The sequence below is a fragment of the Scyliorhinus torazame genome, chromosome 4 (assembly GCF_047496885.1).
Source record: "Scyliorhinus torazame isolate Kashiwa2021f chromosome 4, sScyTor2.1, whole genome shotgun sequence".
In the NCBI taxonomy this organism is placed as follows: domain Eukaryota; kingdom Metazoa; phylum Chordata; class Chondrichthyes; order Carcharhiniformes; family Scyliorhinidae; genus Scyliorhinus; species Scyliorhinus torazame.
In genome coordinates, this window is record NC_092710.1 from 57,619,786 (window position 1) to 57,637,785 (window position 18,000).

At 51.1% G+C, this 18,000-nt stretch overlaps 1 long non-coding RNA gene across 1 annotated transcript; it reads right to left on the bottom strand.

Moving 5' to 3' along the window:
• Nucleotides 1–212: 212 nt before the first annotated feature.
• LOC140410230 (uncharacterized) lies at nt 213–3,233 on the bottom strand. The gene is made up of 2 exons (XR_011940585.1): nt 1,065–3,233; nt 213–955 (listed from the first exon to the last, which is right to left on the bottom strand). It is a non-coding gene; the product is annotated as an uncharacterized lncRNA (long non-coding RNA).
• Between the last annotated feature and the right edge of the window lie 14,767 nt (nt 3,234–18,000).

Here is an 18,000-nt window from a genome sequence, read left to right on the forward strand (position 1 = left end):
ACTCCTCTCGCCTTCCTAAGTTGTTCCATGGCCCTACTCGTGGATAGCACCCCCGGTTCCGCCTGCAATCTCCGTCTCTCTCTATAAAATTGGAGGGGAATTCAGAAGCAAAATGTTTGAGATCCCCTGATTTAAGCAATGCCCGTCAGGACTTAAATCAATGTCCTCTGAACAATTGTATCTCTCTTGATTTAACAATTCTGCAATCACTGTAGAAATTCTCAATTTGATTTACGTTTTATTAAATAATTTTTTGCACTTCGTTTCTTTTTTCACTCTTCCTGCTCCACTTGTCATTATCATTACCATGTCTCGTAACTATACATTCAGCCTGATACAGTCCTAAAGATTCCCAACATATGCCCATTCCTCAAATTCTAATTCCTATTCCTTCAGGAAAATTTCCACTTTCACCACTTGCTGGAAAACCAATGATACAGCATTGGGTGTGAACCCACACAGTTTGACTTACCAGCAGGGTCACTGGGCACTGATACTGAACAGGAATTTGGGTACTTTATCCCCAAACACAGGAATACTGAGGGTAATTGTCAGTGTACCACTGCAGCCAGACTGAGGCCCACCCTGGGTCCTTCCTGTCTGTACATTTCCCCAGTGCCCCATTGGGGAACATTCAGCCCCGGATCTCCTGCAGAAGCCGCGCTGTGGGGCTGGGAGGCGGAGTCTGGTGACCCTGTTGCTGTGCCTCTGATGTCACAATGGGAGATGACACTCACTCAACTCGAGGTGGAAACTGGGAAACGGCCAATAGGATTTCAACCTGGAGCCCGGCCAGGTGGGAGGGGACAGGAAATCAGAGAACAATGTTCAGAGAATCAGAGCTGAAATGCTCAGACATTGAAATGTTCACACTGCCACACTCAGTCCAGGTCTGCATTCCTGCAATGCCTCCAGGTGTCTCTTTCCATTTGAACTCAATTGATTCTGCCAGACGCTGAAACAGATTAAAGATAACAATAATCATAGTTAAACACTGCGCATAAAAGGGAATGAATCCAGTTTCTATTTTATTCATGACGTTGAACATTAGCATAAATACTCACACAAACCGCTCCAAACTCTTGCAAGACAAGATGAGCTTGCTAAAAGCGGGGATAGATTGATCTGTGAATGAGTTTCCCCCCAGTTTCAGAACCTTCAATAATGTGTTTGTGCTGAGAGTGGAAGCGAGACCATCACAAATGGAATCTGAGAGACCGGTACCCCATAGGCTTTGGTATCAGAGAGAGGGAGAGAAAAAACTTTAAAGGAATCAGAGTCAATTTCCAGTGTTTATTAATAACATCAATACTGATAATAATGAGTTGCTTAATTTTACAAACCTGAGTTTTGCCAAAATGCTGTCCAGGCTTTGAGTCTCTCAATCATGAGGACAGATGCAAAAATGCCAAATTTCAAAGGGAACAACATTTATACTGCATGAGAAAAGGGTGCTGATTTGTTGGCAAGTCTGCTTGCCTTGGAGAATGCACCAGGGACCTATTTTCCCCATTCTTAAGTTCAATCTGAATTAAATTTTAAATGCCTTGACTCATCAGAGCTGACTTGCCAACCAACCATCAGGATACTGGGCCTGTATTCCCTATAGTTTAGAAGAATGAGAGATGATCTCATTGAAATTCCCAATGGGCGAGGTAGGATAAAGCAGGCAGCGTGGTAGCACAGTGGTTAGCACTAAAGCTTCACAGCGCAGGGTCCCAGATTCGATTCCCCGCTGGGTCACTGTCTGTGCAGAGTCTGCACGTTCTCCCCGTGTCTGCGTGAGTTTCTTCCGGGTGGTCCGGTTTCCTCCCACAGTCCAAAGATGTGCAGGTTCGGTGGATTGGCCATGATAAATTATCCTTAGTGGCCAAAAAGGTCAGGAGGGGTTATTGGGTTACGGGGATAGGGTGGAAGTGAGGGCTTAAGTGGGTCAATGCAGACTCGATGGGCCAAATGGTCTCCTTCTGCACTGTATGTTCTAAATGCAGAAAGGATGTTGAGGGGGGAGGGGGTGGTTCTCCAGGGGGTCCACAAAACTACGGCTCGCCACATGACTGGCAAATGCCTGCTTGAATGCACAAAGTTCAATTAATTAGAAAGATCAAATAGACCAATCAAACAAGCCTCTTGTTGCTGGACAGAAATACCCTCAGCCAAAACCAAAGATCGAAGGTGAGGTGGGAGCCGGCAGAAGGCAAACCAGGCAGAAGCGAAGAAGCGGCAGCGAGAAGTGGAAGGGAGGTGGACGTGATGACGAGGAGATGCGGCAGCAGTGACGTTTGAGGCTTGGAGAAAGGAGTGTGAGGATGTGTGTGTGCCTATGCATGAGGATATGTGTGCGGCTGTGCATGAGGATAAGCATGTGTCTGTGTGAGGGTGTGCGCGCACGCATATGCATATTGTAAAAAATGTAGGAATTTCAGATACATGGGACAGGATTCTCCATCCTGCCATCCCATTTTCTGGTGTGGTATGCCCCCACCGGCAGCGGGATTCTCCGTCCCAGCAGCCAGCCAATGGTGTTTCCCATTGTGGGCACCCCCATGCCGCCTGGAAATCCACAGGTGGAAGTCTGCTTCCGGCGAAACGGAGGAACCTGTCGATGGAGAACCCAGCCCATTGTATTATATGTACTTGGTGCAGTAAGGGTTAAAAGCCTGGGTTTGTGTGTGTATGATTGCTGCAGTAGTGTTTCAAAAAGAATCCTGGTTTGCAAGGCAGCCAGGCTTTGAGGCTACAGGAAGTGCAATTAAAGCATCGTAAACGAGTGGACGAATGGATTTTCATTTATATTGAGAGGGTTCCCTGCAGAGTAGTTTATCGGAGACTCCTGGAATTTACCCAGCTTGCAACGCCTCGTGAAATTTAACGCAATCTTGCGGGACGTTGCGATTTGAACCTTGGGAATTGCGGGCGGGATCACTTTTTAAGCAAATCAGCATATTAAGGCAGCCAACTAGTCTCACATTAATGTGCAGATTCCTGAGTTACTCGAGGCGTGGGAGTAACGTGCAGATTCCTGTGTTACCCAGGTGTGGGATCAATCTCCCTTGCCTTGGAGAACTCGGGCGAGTGCCGCTCAGGACTGGTCTCCACAAACAGGGAGCAGATGGGAGAGGCATTCTTGGGGCTCTCCCAGGGGATTGGAGACCACCTGGGGCATGCCCTTTGAGCAGGGTGGTACCCTGGCACTGCTGGTGCCACTGAGGCACCCTGGCAGTGCTGCCCTGACAATGCCATCTGGGTGTCAGCCTGGCACTGCCAAGGTGCCCAAATGGCACTGCCAAGGTGCCAAGCTGGCATTTGTAGTGTGGGTGGGATCAGGCCGGGAACCTTCCCATAGTGTATTGGGGCGTGGGCAGTTCTGGGGTTGCTTTCGGAGCCTTGGAGATTGGGAAGCCATTTAAAAACGGTGTCCCGATTTCTCGCTGCACAAAACGGCGTATTCCCTGTTGAGGCCCCTTATCAAACGAGCGCTGGGAAACACGCGGCTAAACCTGCTTGCTATGGTACTTTGTTCCCATTTAGTTAAATCGTGCCCATTGAGCCGGATTCTACAGTCCCAAAATCGGTGGTGTTCTACGGTTTGGCACTCGAAAGACTGACAAGCTGCAACTGCATATAAGCACTCCATTCCCCTCACACACACTTATTCCAGCAAGATGGCACCACGTAGACCGGCACCCTGTTTTTCACATGCGGAGCTTGAGGCCCTGCTAGATGTCATTGAAGAGAGGCAGGGCACCCTGTTCCTTGCGGTGGGAAGGAGACTGCCAACTTCTGCTGTACACCGGGCCAGGGCGCAGGTGGAAAGAGGCCAAACCGCCACAATCGGCCAGCAGTGCCGCAAAAAGCTGCACGACCTCCTCAGGGCGGCCAGGATGAGTAATCAGCACGGTAGCAAAGTGTTTAGCACTGTTGCTTCACAACACCAGGGACCTGGGTTCGATTCCCAGCTTGGGTCACTGTCTGTGTGGAGTCTGCACGTTCTCCCTGCGTCTGTGTGGGTTTCCTCTGGGTGCTTCGGTTTCCTCCCACAAGTCCCGAAAGACGTGCTTGTTAGATGAATTGGACATTCTGAATTCTCCCTCAGTGTATCCGAACAGGCGCCAGAATGTGGCGACCCAGGGATTTTAACAGTAACTTCATTGCAGTATGAATGTACGCCTAGTTGTGACACTAATAGAGATTATTATTATAATCAGCACCATGCCCCTGGAACCAAGTCCTGTCCCACACCCTACTACCCTTTCCACCCAGAAGGCATTCAAACCCAACCCACCGCAGTCTGCTCACACCCAACCCTGTACCACATGCCAACACCCAAACCGCCCACCATGGCCGGGTGACCTGCATACACAGGCCACTAGCTATCCACCCACTGTGCTGCCCGCATCTGACAGCCTCACACTGTGCATTTTCACTGTTCATTTTCTGAACCCCCCCACCAGGAGATGGTGGTGCACAATCAGAGAGAGAGAGAGAGCAGACTGGAGGGGCCCGGAGGTCCATCACCGTCGTGAAGCAGCGGGCATTGGACCTTGTCCATGGGCCTGGATAGTGGGCAGTCGCTGAGGTGGAGGTCGGCATCAGGGAATTTGGACGAGAGAACTAAATGTAGTATCTCCAAATTTGCAGATATACAAAGTTGGTGGGTGGGTGAGCTGGGAGGTGGATGCAGAGAGGCAATGAGCTTCCGCTGAGTTGTGGTGTCCCTACAGCATGTGGCACCACCCACTGTCCCCCCCTTCCCCCCCCCAGCATCCCTCTACTTTCATACCGCTCCTCCACCACTCACTCCAATCATGTCTTGTGTCTTGCAGGTTACCTGGCGAATTTGAGAAGAGGTCATACCTGCCACAAACGTAACTCTGATTAGTAGCTCCGTGTGCTCGATCGCGCTCACCGACGGGCAGTTGCAGTTCCTTCCCAAAATCAACAGTGCGCTGTAGAACTCGTCGAGCGATTCTCCGGTGATTTGCCGTCTCGTCGCGAGTTGGTGGCGTGCGTAGACCTGGTTTATGGGCCGAATGTAGACTCCTTTCAGCATGGCGAGCGCCGTCAGGAAATCCTCCGAGTCTTCGATGAGCGTGTAGATCTCCGGGCTCACCCTGGAATGCAGGACGTGCATTTTCTGATCTTCCGATGTCCGGCCGGGGGCCGTTCGAAGGTAACCTTCGAACCATGCTAGCCAGTGTTTAAACACGGCCGCCGAGTTTGCTGCATGGGGGCTGATTCGCAGACACACCGGGGCGATCCAGAGCTCCATTGTCTTTTTAAGCTTGCTTAATAAATTGTAGCGCAACAATTACTCACTCAAGTCGAGAAGTGATGAAGTCAATCGAGGCTTTATTAAGCAAGACTTGTTCCCCAGCAGCTCAATTACAGAATGAGGCTGCTGGGAGAACTCGAGCTCTTATACTCCGCCTTCTGGGCGGAGCCAGCAGGCGACAGATCCAACCAGGACCCGGGACCCGTCAGCCAATAGCCTCTCGGCTTCACAGGTACCGTATTACCCCTAATACATGCCACCACACACACAAGTCAGTGGTGAAGCCTCACACACACACCAGTCAGTGGTGAAGCCTCACACACACATTTCTCAGTGAAGCCTCACACACACACACACATGTACCAGTCAGTGGTGAACCCTCTCTCACACACACACACACAAGTCAGTGGTTTAGCCTCAAACACACACGCAGCAGTCAATGGTGAAGTTTCACACAGACATACACACACAAGTCAGTGGTGAAGCGTCAGTGGGCAGCACGGTAGCATTGTGGATAGCACAATTGCTCACAGCTCCAGGGTCCCAGGTTCGATTCCCGGCTTGGGTCACTGTCTGTGCGGAGTCTTCACATCCTCCCCGTGTCTACGTGGGTTTCCTCCGGGTGCTCCGGTTTCCTCCCACAGTCCAAAGATGTGCAGGTTCGGTGGTTTGGCCATGATAAATTGCCCTTAGTGTCCAAAATTGCCCTTAATGTTGGGTGGGGTTACTGGGTTATGGGGATGGGGTGGAGGTGTGGACCTTGGGTAGGGTGTTCTTTCCAAGAGCTGGTGCAGACTCGATGGGCCGAATGGCCTCCTTCTGCACTGTAAATTCTATGAAAAAAAAAAGTAACACACCCACACCAGTCAGTGGTGAAGCTTTGCACACACACAACCACACAATAGTCAGTGGTGAAACCTCACACACACATCAGTCAGTGGTGAAGTCTCACACACACCATCAGTGGTGAAACCTCACACACACATCAGTCAGTGGTGAAGTCTCACACACACCATCAGTGGTGAAGCCTCACACACATACACTAGTCAGTGATGAAGTCTCACACACACACACCCATCAGTCAGCGGTGAATGCTCACACACACACACCAGTCAGCGGTGAATCCTCACTCAGACACACCAGTCAGTGGTGAAGCCTCTCACACACACACCAGTCAGTGGTGAATCCTCACACACACACACCAGTCAGTGGTGAAGCCTCTCACACACACACCAGTCAGTGGTGAAGCCTCTCACACACACACCAGTCAGTGGTGAAGCCACACACACACCAGTCAGTGGTGAAGCCTCTCATACACACACCAGTCAGTGGTGAAGCCTCACACACACACACACCAGTCAGTGGTGAATCCTCACACACACACCAGTCAGTGGTGAAGCCTCACACACACACCAGTCAGTGGTGAAGCCTCACACACACACACACCAGTCAGTGGTGAACCCTCTCTCACACACACACACCAGTCAGTGGTGAAGCCTCACACACAGACACACACACACCAGTCAGTGGTGAAGTCTCTCACAAACACCCCCCCAGTCAATGATGAAGTCTCCCACACACAGCAGTCAGTGGTGACGCCACACACACACACAAACATCAGTCAGTTGTGAAGCCTCACACACACACCAGTCAGTGCTGAAGTCTCTCACACACACACACCAGTCAGTGGTGAAGCCTCACACACACACAACAGTCATTGATGAAGCCTCACACTCACACCAGTCAGAGGTGAAGCCTCACACACACACACATCAGTCAGTGGTGAATCCTCACACACACACCAGTCAGTGGTGAAGCCTCACACACACACACATCAGTCAGTGGTGAAGCCTCACACACACACATCAGTCAGTGGTGAAGCCTCACACTCACACCAGTCAGAGGTGAAGCCTCACACACACACACATCAGTCAGTGGTGAATCCTCACACACACACCAGTCAGTGGTGAATCCTCACACACACACCAGTCAGTGGTGATGCCTCTCACACACACACCAGTCAGTGGTGATGCCTCACACACACACACACCAGTCAGTGAAGTCTCTCACAAACACCCCCCCCAGTCAATGATGAAGCCTCACACACACACCAGTCAGTGGTGACGCCTCTCACACACACACACCAGTCAGTGGTGAATCCTCACACACACACCAGTGGTGAAACACACACACACCAGTCAGTGGTGAAGCGACACACACACAATCAGTGGTGAAGCCTCACACACATAGTGGTGACTGACTGGTGTGTGTGCGTGAGAGACTTCAGCACTGACTGGTGTGTGTGTGTGTGTGACACTTCAGCACTGGTGACGCCACACACACACACATACACCAGTCAGTGGTGAAGTCTCTCACACACACAGACACCAGTCAGTGCTGAAGCCTCGCACACACACCAGTCAGTGGTGATGTCTCTCACACACACATCAGGCAGTGGTGAAACCTCACACACATATACACACATACATACACACCAGTCAGCGGGAAGCTTCTCACACACACACACACCAGTCAGTGGTGAAGCCTCATACACACACACAAGTCAGTCAGCGGGAAGCTTCTCACACACACACCATCAGTGGTGAAGTCGCTCACACGCACAAGCACCAATCAGTGATGAAGCCTCACACACACACACCATCAGAGGTGAAAGCTCACTCACACACACCATCAGTCAGTGGTGAAGCCTCACACACACGCGCCATCAGCAGGAAGATGCTCACACACACACCAGTCAGTGGGAAGGCCTTGCGCAGACAGCAAGCGGCTCCTGAGTAAAGCAGGGGCAGTGAACCAAGGAACAACTTATGGTCCGTTCTATGTTTGAGGTACTGCTGGAAAAGTAATTTCCAGAAATTTTACAAAAACCTCCCAGACAATTCAACCTGAAATCACTGTAGTGAAGAGCCCATTTAATGAGCAGCAAACTGAGAAGCTCACTAATCCCTATGAACTAAGGGAGCAGGTACATGGGAAACTTTGAATGGGACAAAATCAGCTCCCCTTGTCACATGAAATCCTTGGTGTGAGGTGCAGAGTTTACAACAGCATTTAACACTGTTTCGCAATATTACTCACCCTGAGTTTTTATACAGATTAAGAAATAGTACAGGATATAAAGTGAAGGAAATTGCCACACATTATTTTTTAATTACAGGAATTGAACCCCATTCCCACACAATATAGGATTTAAGGAGCAGCAGGACCAGAATAATAATTTGAATTTACAGGGAATGAGGCAGGACTGGGGCTCATTTAACGGCTACACAGAGGCCGTGCATTCTTTAATAAATGTATTCACCGTCAGTCAATGAATATTTTAAAAAAAATTTAGAGTAACAAATTAATTTTTTCAATGAAGGGGCAATTTAGGGTGGCTAATCCCCCTGCCCTGCACATCTTTGTGTTGTGGGGGTGAGATCCACGCAGACGCGGGGAGAACGTGCAAACTCCACACGGACAGTGACCCAGGGCCGGGATCGAATCCGTGTCCCCGACGCCGTGAGGCAGCAGTGCTAACCACTGCACCACCGTGCCACCCCAATTCAATGAATGTGTAACGAGTTGGAGAATCTGTGCCGTTAATTTCCTGAAATCTTTTCTTGTTTTCTCTGATGTTCCAGGAAACAAAAATTAGATCTTGGTTTTGAATTGGTTTGTTACCCACTCTCTTTGTATAGATTGGGTTACAATAATCTGGGAGACCAAGGAATAAAACTACTGTCTGCGGCTCTGAGGAATCCGGACTGTAAAATACAGAAGCTGGAGTAAGTACCAAATTGTGCGAGATTATGTTTATAATAACTGGGTCTGGCCTGCATATTATTATTTGTATCAGTAATAGTGTTATTAGTATTGACTGGGGATTCACTATCATTCCAGCTATTTTTTTCCCTTTCTCCATTTTAATCTTTGTATCTGATCCTCAGGCTCTATAATAACGCTCTCACACATTGCTGCACTGGGGATCTCGCCTGTGCTCTCAGCACAAATCAGTCACTGACGGATCTGAACCTGGGTAATAATAAACTGGGAGATTCAGGAGTGAAACAACTGTGTCTGGCTCTGGGGAATCCTGGCTGTAAAATACAAAAACTGGGGTAAGGAACAGATTGCGTGAGATTATGTTTATGATAACTCGCTGTTAGGCATCATATATTATTAATTTGAGTAATAATGTTTTTAATAAACACGACAGTATTGGTAACAAAGTTATCAAATCTACAAGGATGGATGTGTGAATTTCTGATATATTGTATTATAGGTATCTGTGCAGTAAGGGTTAAAAGCCCGGGTTAGTGTGTGTATAACTGTTGCAGTAGCGTTTTAAACAATCCTGGTTTGCAAGGCAGCCAGGCTTTGTTACTACAAGAGGTGCAATTGAAGCATTGTAACAGTTTGGGGTAATGGACTTTTGTTTATATTAAGAGTGTTCCATGGGGAGGAGATGATTAGAGACATTGTGTTCAGTCTCGTAAAATGATGTAGTTAATGGGAGGAGCCAAGGGTTGAAGCAGTCAGTGTTGAGGTTTTCAGAGTTAGTTTTTGGCTGGAAGGTGAGGAGAGAAGGTTAATGAAGGAAACATCCAGAGATTCTGAATTATTCTGACAGGGTGTCAGGTCTCTTTCTTTCAAGCAGTCTCAAAAGATCTCTCTGTCTAAAAGTGAATTATCTAAGACCTCACCTTACAGCAAGTATTCCTGAGTCTGCTAACTATAGTTAAAATCGATTTTGGCTTGAGATGGGTATTGTTTTAGTGGAAATGAAGAAAGCAGTAAAGGGTGAGAGGGGGCGATCTTCCAGCGTTGTTACACTCGCTCACAAGCGAAACAAGGGCGGTAAATAGCAGGAGAGGCCAAAAACAGGAACCGCGCCAGGCGGCAAACAGATTGCGATGCAACCAGCCCGCTCTCCTAGGGGAAATTGGAATCTCGCCTTGGTGACAAACCAATTATCACCACTTAAGCCCCATTTCCATACACTTAACCAGAGCCACCCCTCATCCAAAGGCCTCCCATCCTTCAGTGGCCTCCCCAGCAAGTGGTCATGCTGGAGCCGATTAGTACTCCTTTTGAAAAACGTGAACCGAGCGGAAGGACTTCTGTGAGGAGCTGAGGAGGTGAGTAGCCATCGTTGCTCACAGGCAAAGAGCCCTGGGGTGCTGGGCTTGTTGCCCCAGTGCTCGGTGGGGGATGGGGGACCCTCGGCTCGGGATCCTCCACAGGGATGAGCCGCCATGGGAGGGTGGGGGGGCAACCGCTCACTGCACCACCATGCCAACCCCTGGATTGTGTGGACCCGTTCCGGGGACAACCCTTGTCCCTACCTATATGCCCCAGGACCACCCATAACCTCCACCGACTGCCGAGGCCTCTGGCTACACGACCGAAAGCGATAGCCTCTAGGGAAATGGCAATCGTGGTTAAGTGAGATCTTCACATCACCCAAGTGTATTTCCTTGGGGGGGGCTGGCCATATAGCATGTGGGAGTCATTGCCTAGCATCCCATTCAGACCGCAATGCCTGTGCAGTGTGCCGGAACACTGCGGGAGGCAACACCACGGACACAGCAGCCAACATCCGAACACCCACGGGATGGGACACAGCTCTGGGGGACATGTCCACGGCCGGAGGGTGGGTGAGTGCCACGGGGAGGGGGGCAGCGTCTGGTTCGGTTGATGTTGTGAGCGTGTGTCCGGGGTACAGGGTCTGGGGTCCAGTGAGGGGGCCCTGCTGTGGCCTGGAGTATGTGGGCAGGGCATTCTGTATAGGGGGTGGTGAGGATCAGTGGGGGAATGGAGGGTCCCGGGGTGGGAACCACTGCTGTCTGTCGTTCTAACACCCTCTCCCAGTGCCTTACAGATATTCAACGTTATGATCGGGATGATGGACGGAGAGGTTGCCCGAGTGGTGCTGGTGCTACATGATGCAGCCAGACGCCGGAGAAGGCGGCGGCAGCAGTGTCTGCAGATGCTCGAGGCAGCGGCCCATGTGCCGGACCCCGCCCCACACCCTGAGGTCCCGGCCGCCCATCAGGGTAGGGAGGAACCCAGAGGAGGAGTCCAGCGACGGTCCAGGGTGTACAGGCATCCCTGGTCGTTGGAACAAATGACAGACAGCATGTGTTGCAGGAGGCTCCGTCTCAACAAGGAGAGGTTGTGACACCTGTGCCATGTCCTCATGGATTTGGCACCATGTGGAGGAGGAAGACACCTGCTCCCGGTGGCCATCAAGGTCACTGCAGCCCTGAACCTTTATGCCACGGGATCATTCCAGGGCTCGAGTGGGGACCTGTGTGGTATCTCACAGGCCACAGCCCACAGCCCACAGGTGCAGCTGGCAGGCTACGAATGCCCTATATGCCCAGGCGGAAGACGACATCCACTTTGACATGGATCAGGCCCAACAGGATGCCTGGGCAGCAGGTTTCTCCACCATCGCCGGGATGCCCCAGGACCAGGGAGTCATAGATGCCACGCATGCTGTTCTGTGCCCACCGGGCCATCTGAGGGTTCCCTACATTAACCAAAAGGGGATCCACTCCCTCAACATACAACTCATCTGTGACCACCAGATGAAGATAATGCACATGTGTGCCTGCTTCCCAGGGAGTGTGGACGACAGCTACACCCTGGGGCGGTCGGTCATCCCTGCCCTTTTCGAGGAGCACCCCGGGATGGCCGGTTGGCTCTTAGGGGATAAGGGATAATTGCTGAGGACCTGGCTCATGATGCCAATACGGAGGCCGGAAACCGAAGCGGAGACGCAGCGCAATGAGGCCCATGCAGCCACCCAGACTGTCATTGAGCGGTGCATCAGACTCCTCAAGATGCAGTTCCGATGTCACGACCGCTTTGGAGGTGCCCTCCAGTACACCGCCCGGTGGGTCGCCTGCTTTGTTGTGGTCTGCTGTGTCCTCCACAACCTGGCACAGCAGTGGGGCAACGCACTGGAGGTTGGTGACGAAGAACCTGTGGCCACCTCGGAGGAGGAGGACGCGGATGATAAGGAGGTGCTGGACCAGCACGGTCTGGTGGACGAGGCGGGGGAGGAACCTGAGGCCCAGCTGGAAGCTGCAGGATAAGCGGCAGCGGTGAGGGTCCGGCAAACCCAGAGGGCTAGGGAGGCCCTCATACCCGCCCGATTCACTTAGTACGTGGCCTGGTCCATCGACGCATCCGTACCACTCAACACCCCATTTTCCACCCTCCCAGGGTGTGTGTCACATCACTCCAGGGTGCTGGGACTGTGTCAGCTCTGTCCGTGGATCACTGGCGAGGGCAGGGGGTGATGATAACCCATAGAGGCTGGGCACTGGTGCTCCTTAATCTGTGCCATAGTCTAACCCCTGCCTGTCTGCTGAGTGCTCGCTCACACCTATCACCTGCACAGGGTGATGCATTGCGGAAGAAAGTGACAGAGGCATGCTACTGGTTGTGCACAAGGATGTTTATTGTTCTATATAGGTCCCCACTCTCCCGATGGTGCAGGCCCCTGACCCCCCCCCCCCCCCCCCCCCCACGCACCCTACCTGCTCCATCCCCTCTCCCCCGGTGCCCTCAGTGATCCTCGTTGTGCTTGGCCCTCCTAGCTCTACCACTATGTCTAGGTGTCTCCCCAAGATGCACATCTGAGGTGGAGGCAGCCAGCTGCTTACCACATCCTCTGGCCTTCGATGCCCCTGGCAGGCGCCCTCTGGTGTCGGAGGGCCCCGCCTCACTTGTCAAGAGCACATGCACAGCCGTGTCGCCATGTCGAGACGCGGCCTCATCAGTCAGGTGTAACTTGGGAGAGGTGGTGGCCACCGCCGTCGCCCCATGGGATGGGTCTGGGTTCGTACTCAGTGCCCCCTCCTCCCGGTCGATGCCCTTATGGCCCTGCTGTTCACCTTTGGACTGACGGGAAGCTGGTTTGAGCCCTAGCTGCTCCTGCATAATCTGTCTCCGCCAGGGTTGGCGGATCCCCATGGCCCGCACCATTGTGTCGACGCCCTCTGGCGATGTTCCTCAGTGATTGGACCATGCTCTGCAGTGCCTCGGTAATGCCCACCTAAGACTTGGACAAACTCCTCGGTCATTCCCATGTGAGAGCGAGACATGTCTGGCAGAACCTCATCAAGGTCAGCCTGGTAGAACATAGAACATAGAACATTACAGCACAGTACAGGCCCTTCGGCCCTCGATGTTGCGCCGACCTGTGAAACCACTCTAAAGCTCATCTACACTAATCCTTTATCGTCCATATGTCTATCCAATGACCATTTGAATACCCTTAGTGTCCACTACTGTTGCAGGCAGGGCATTCCACACCCTTACTACTCTCTGAGTAAAGAACCTATCTCTGACATCTGTCTTTTCTCTATCTCCCCTCAATTTAAAGCTATGTCCCCTCGTGCTAGACATCACCATCCGAGGAAAAAGGCTCTCACTGTCCACCCTATCCAATCCTCTGATCATCTTGTATGCCTCAATTAAGTCACCTTTTAACCTTCTTCTCTCTAACGAAAACAGCCTCAAGTCCCTCAGCCTTTCCTCATAAGATCTTCCCTCCATACCAGGCAACATTCTGGTAAATCTCCTCTGCACCCTTTCCAATGCTTCCACATCATTCCTATAATGCGGCGACCAGAATTGCACGCAATACTCCAAATGCGGCCGCACCAGAGTTTTGTACAGCTGCAACATGACCTCATGGCTCCAAAACTCAATCCCTCTACCAATAAAAGCTAACACACCAAACGCCTTCTTAACAACCCTCTCAACTTGAGTGGTAACTTTCAGGGATCTATGTACATGGACACCGAGATCTCTCTGCTCATCCACACTGCCAAGAATCTTACCATTAGCCCAGTACTCAGTCTTCCTGTTATTCCTTCCAAAATGAATCACCTCACACTTTTCTGCATTAAACTCCATTTGCTACCTCTCAGCCCAGCGCTGCAGCTTATCTATGTCCCTCTGTAACTTGTAACATCCTTCCGCACTGTCCACAACTCCACCGACTTTAGTGTCATCTGCAAATTTACTCACCCATCCTTCTACGCCCTCCTCCAGGTCATTTATAAAAATGACAAACAGCAGTGGCCCCAAAACAGATCCTTGTACACCACTAGTAACTGAACTCCAGTCTGAACACTTCCCATCAACCACCACCCTTTGTCTTCTTCCAGCTAGCCAATTTCTGATCCAAACTGCTAAATCTCCCTGAATCCCATGCTTCCGTATTTTCTGCAGTAGCCTACCATGGAGAACCTTATCAAACGCTTTACTGAAAACCATATACACCACATCAACTGCTTTACCCTCATCCACCTATTTGGTCACCTTCTCAAAGAACTCAATAAGGTTTGTGAGGCACGATCTACCCTTCACGAAACCGTGTTGACTATGTCTAATCAGATTATTCCTTTCCAGATGATTATACACCCTATCTCTTATAAACCTTTCCAAGATTTTGCCCACAACAGAAGCAAGGCTCACTGGCCTATAGTTACCGGGGTTGTCTCTGCTCCCCTTCTTGAACAAGGGGACAACATTTGCTATCCTCCTGTCTTCTGGCACTATTCCTGTTGACAAAGATGACTTAAAGATCAAAGCCAAAGGCATCGCAATCTCCTCCCTAGCTTCCCAGAGAATCCTAGGATAAATCCCATCCGGCCCAGGAGACTTATCTATTTTCACCCTTTCCAGAATTTTTAACACCTCCTCCTTATGAACCTCAAGTCCTTCTAGTCTAGTAGCCTGAATCTCAGTATTCTCCTCGACAACATTGTCTTTTTCCTGTGTGAATACGGACGAAAAATATTCATTTAGCACCTCTCCTCTCTCCTCGGACTCAAAGCACAACTTCCCACTACTGTCCTTGACTGGCCCTACTCTTACCCTAGTCATTCTTTTATTCCTGACATATCGATAGAAAGCTTTAGGGTTATCCTTGATCCGACCTGCCAAAGACTTCTCATGTCCCCTCCTGGCTCTTCTTAGCTCTCTCTTTAGGTCCTTCCTAGCTAACTTGTAACCCTCGAGCGCCCTTACTGAACCTTCATTTCTCATCTTTACATAAGCCTCCTTTTCCTCTTGACAAGTGTTTCAACTGCCTTAGTAAACCACGGTTCCCTTGCTCAACCACTTCCTCCCTGCCTGACAGGCACATACTTATCACGGACACGCAGTAGCTGTTCCTTGAACAAGCTCCACATTTCCATTGTGCCCATCCCCTGCAGTTTTCCTCTCCATCCGATGCATCCTAAGTCTTGCCTCATCGCATCATAATTGCCTTTCCCCCAGATATAACTCTTGCCCTGCGGTATATACCTATCCCTTTCCATCACTAAAGTAAACGTAATCGAATTGTGGTCACTATCACCAAAGTGCTCACCGACCTCCAAATCTAACACCTGTCCTGGTTCATTACCCAGTACCAAATCCAATACGGCCTTGCCTCTCGTTGGCCTATCTACATACTGTGTCAGGAAACCCTCCTGCACACATTGGACAAAAAACAGACCCATCTAAAGTACTCGGACTATAGCGTTTCCAGTCAATATTTGGAAAGTTAAAGTCCCCCATAACAACTACCCTGTTGCTTTCGCTCCTATCCAGAATCATCTTTGCAATCCTTTCCTCTACATCTCTCGAACTTTTCGGAGGCCTATAGAAAACCCCTAACAGGGTGACCTCTCCTTTCCTGTTTCTAACCTCAGCCCATACTACCTCAATCGACGAGTCGTCATCAAACGTCCTTTCTGCCACCGTAATACTGTCCTTGACTAACAATGCCACCCCTCCCCCTCTTTTACCACCTTCCCTGAGCTTACTGAAATATCTAAACCCCGGCACCTGCAACAGCCATTCCTGTCCCTGCTCTATCCATGTCTCCGAAATGGCCACAACATCGAAGTCCCAGGTACCAACCCATGCCGCAAGTTCACCCACCTTATTCCGGATGCTCCTGGCATTGAAGAAGACACACTTTAAACCACCTTCCTGCCTGCCGGTACACTCCTGCAACTTTAAAACCTTACTCATGACCTCACTACATGGCCGTCACTGACTGCGCAACCCCTTGGACACCTTCATTCATGGTGCCGTCGTCACGCACCAGGCTCTCCACTGCAGTCGCCACCCAGCAGTGTTGGTCTCGGTGTCACTCATTGCCGGCACCATTTCCTGCACCCGTAGCCTCTGGAGCTCCTCCAATCATCTATGGATCTGCTGGAGTGACATTGACATCTTCCTCTGAATGTCCTGGCCGTTCCCTATCATCTCCATCAGCTCTGGGTAACCTTGTTCCAGAGGCTCAGCATCAAGCTGGGATCAGCTGGGTCCAGCAGACCACCAACTGCAGTCTCGCCTGGGGGTTCCTGCCTCCACCAGATGTGCATCATCAGCAGTGTGGTGCTCACCAGATTGTGCCCCAGAAGCCTGTCTACTAAAATTTCCCACCGAGGTGTGTGTATCTGCGCTGGCGGAGGGTGGGGATGACAGCTGTGCCGCGACTACAACAGTTGCATCCTCGGAGCTCTCTTCCAAGGTGTTCTCCTGGAGATCAGGAGAGAGTGCCGTACTGTCGGCTGCTGGACTTGCCGGAAAATGGACATGTGGTCAGTGTGAGGGATGGGTCGGTCAGTAAGGCAATCACTACTCATGTTCGACAGGTCCTTGGGTGGAGTCCGGTGGTTCCTCACCTTTGCTGCGTCCACTAGCCTCCACATTGGTGACCGCCCTGTCCTTGGCCACATCAGTTACCTCCAAGGCCCGCTCCTTGAAGGAGGTGAGGATTCTCAAGTCCAGTACTCCGCCTCCAGTCTGGACCCTCTCCCGCTGATTATGGGAGAGCTTGGCCTGAGGAGACACCGAGAGGGCATCATTAGCCACATGCATGCTTTACAGTTGGGGTGGGGGGGAGCATGAAGGGAGGTTTGGGATGGAGGGAGGGTTGAAGATGTGTGAGGGGTGAGTGCTGGAGGGGGAGGGGGGGATCGAGGGAGGGTTCGGGGTCGTCTGGGGGAATGCTCCTTTGGGGGGGTGGGTGGGGCATCGGTGTCTACTCACTCATGCTGCCCAGTGTAGGTCATTGACCTTCTTCTCACACTGGAGGCCAGTCCTTCTCATCACACTGCCCAAGTGACTGCTGCCGCTGCCTTGTGGCTCACCCTCTGGGGAACAGGACATCCTTCCTGGCCTCCACCGCATCCAGGAACATCCCCAGGTCAGCATCCCCGAATATTGGGGCTGGTTTCCTTGGGGCCATTGTTGTTAGCTGGCTGGGGTTGGCTGAGCAAGTGCAGCTTTAGTGCTGCGTGACCTCGTTAGTGGTGGGCTAGCGGGCGCGGTCCCGGTGAATCAGTAGGCAAACCGGCATTCGGGTCGAGAAACCCGTGAAGCCTCATTAAGTGGACTAATTAACGTTGAACAGTGTTGCCGGCCTCGCTGGGCTGAGCGCCGGGAAACCCGTGACAATTCCCACTCCTCAGCACACTTAGAGATTTTTCTGGAGAATCGCGCCCGTATACTCAATTGTATTGATAAGTATTGTTTAACTATTAATCGAAAGATATTTGTATTTATAATGTTGAAGTTATTAACACTGTGTTAGGATTATTAATAACGGCGGCGCAGTGGTTAGCACCGCTGCCTCATGACGCCGAGGACCTGGGTTTGATTCCAGCCTCGGGTCACAATCCGTGTGGAGCTTGGACATT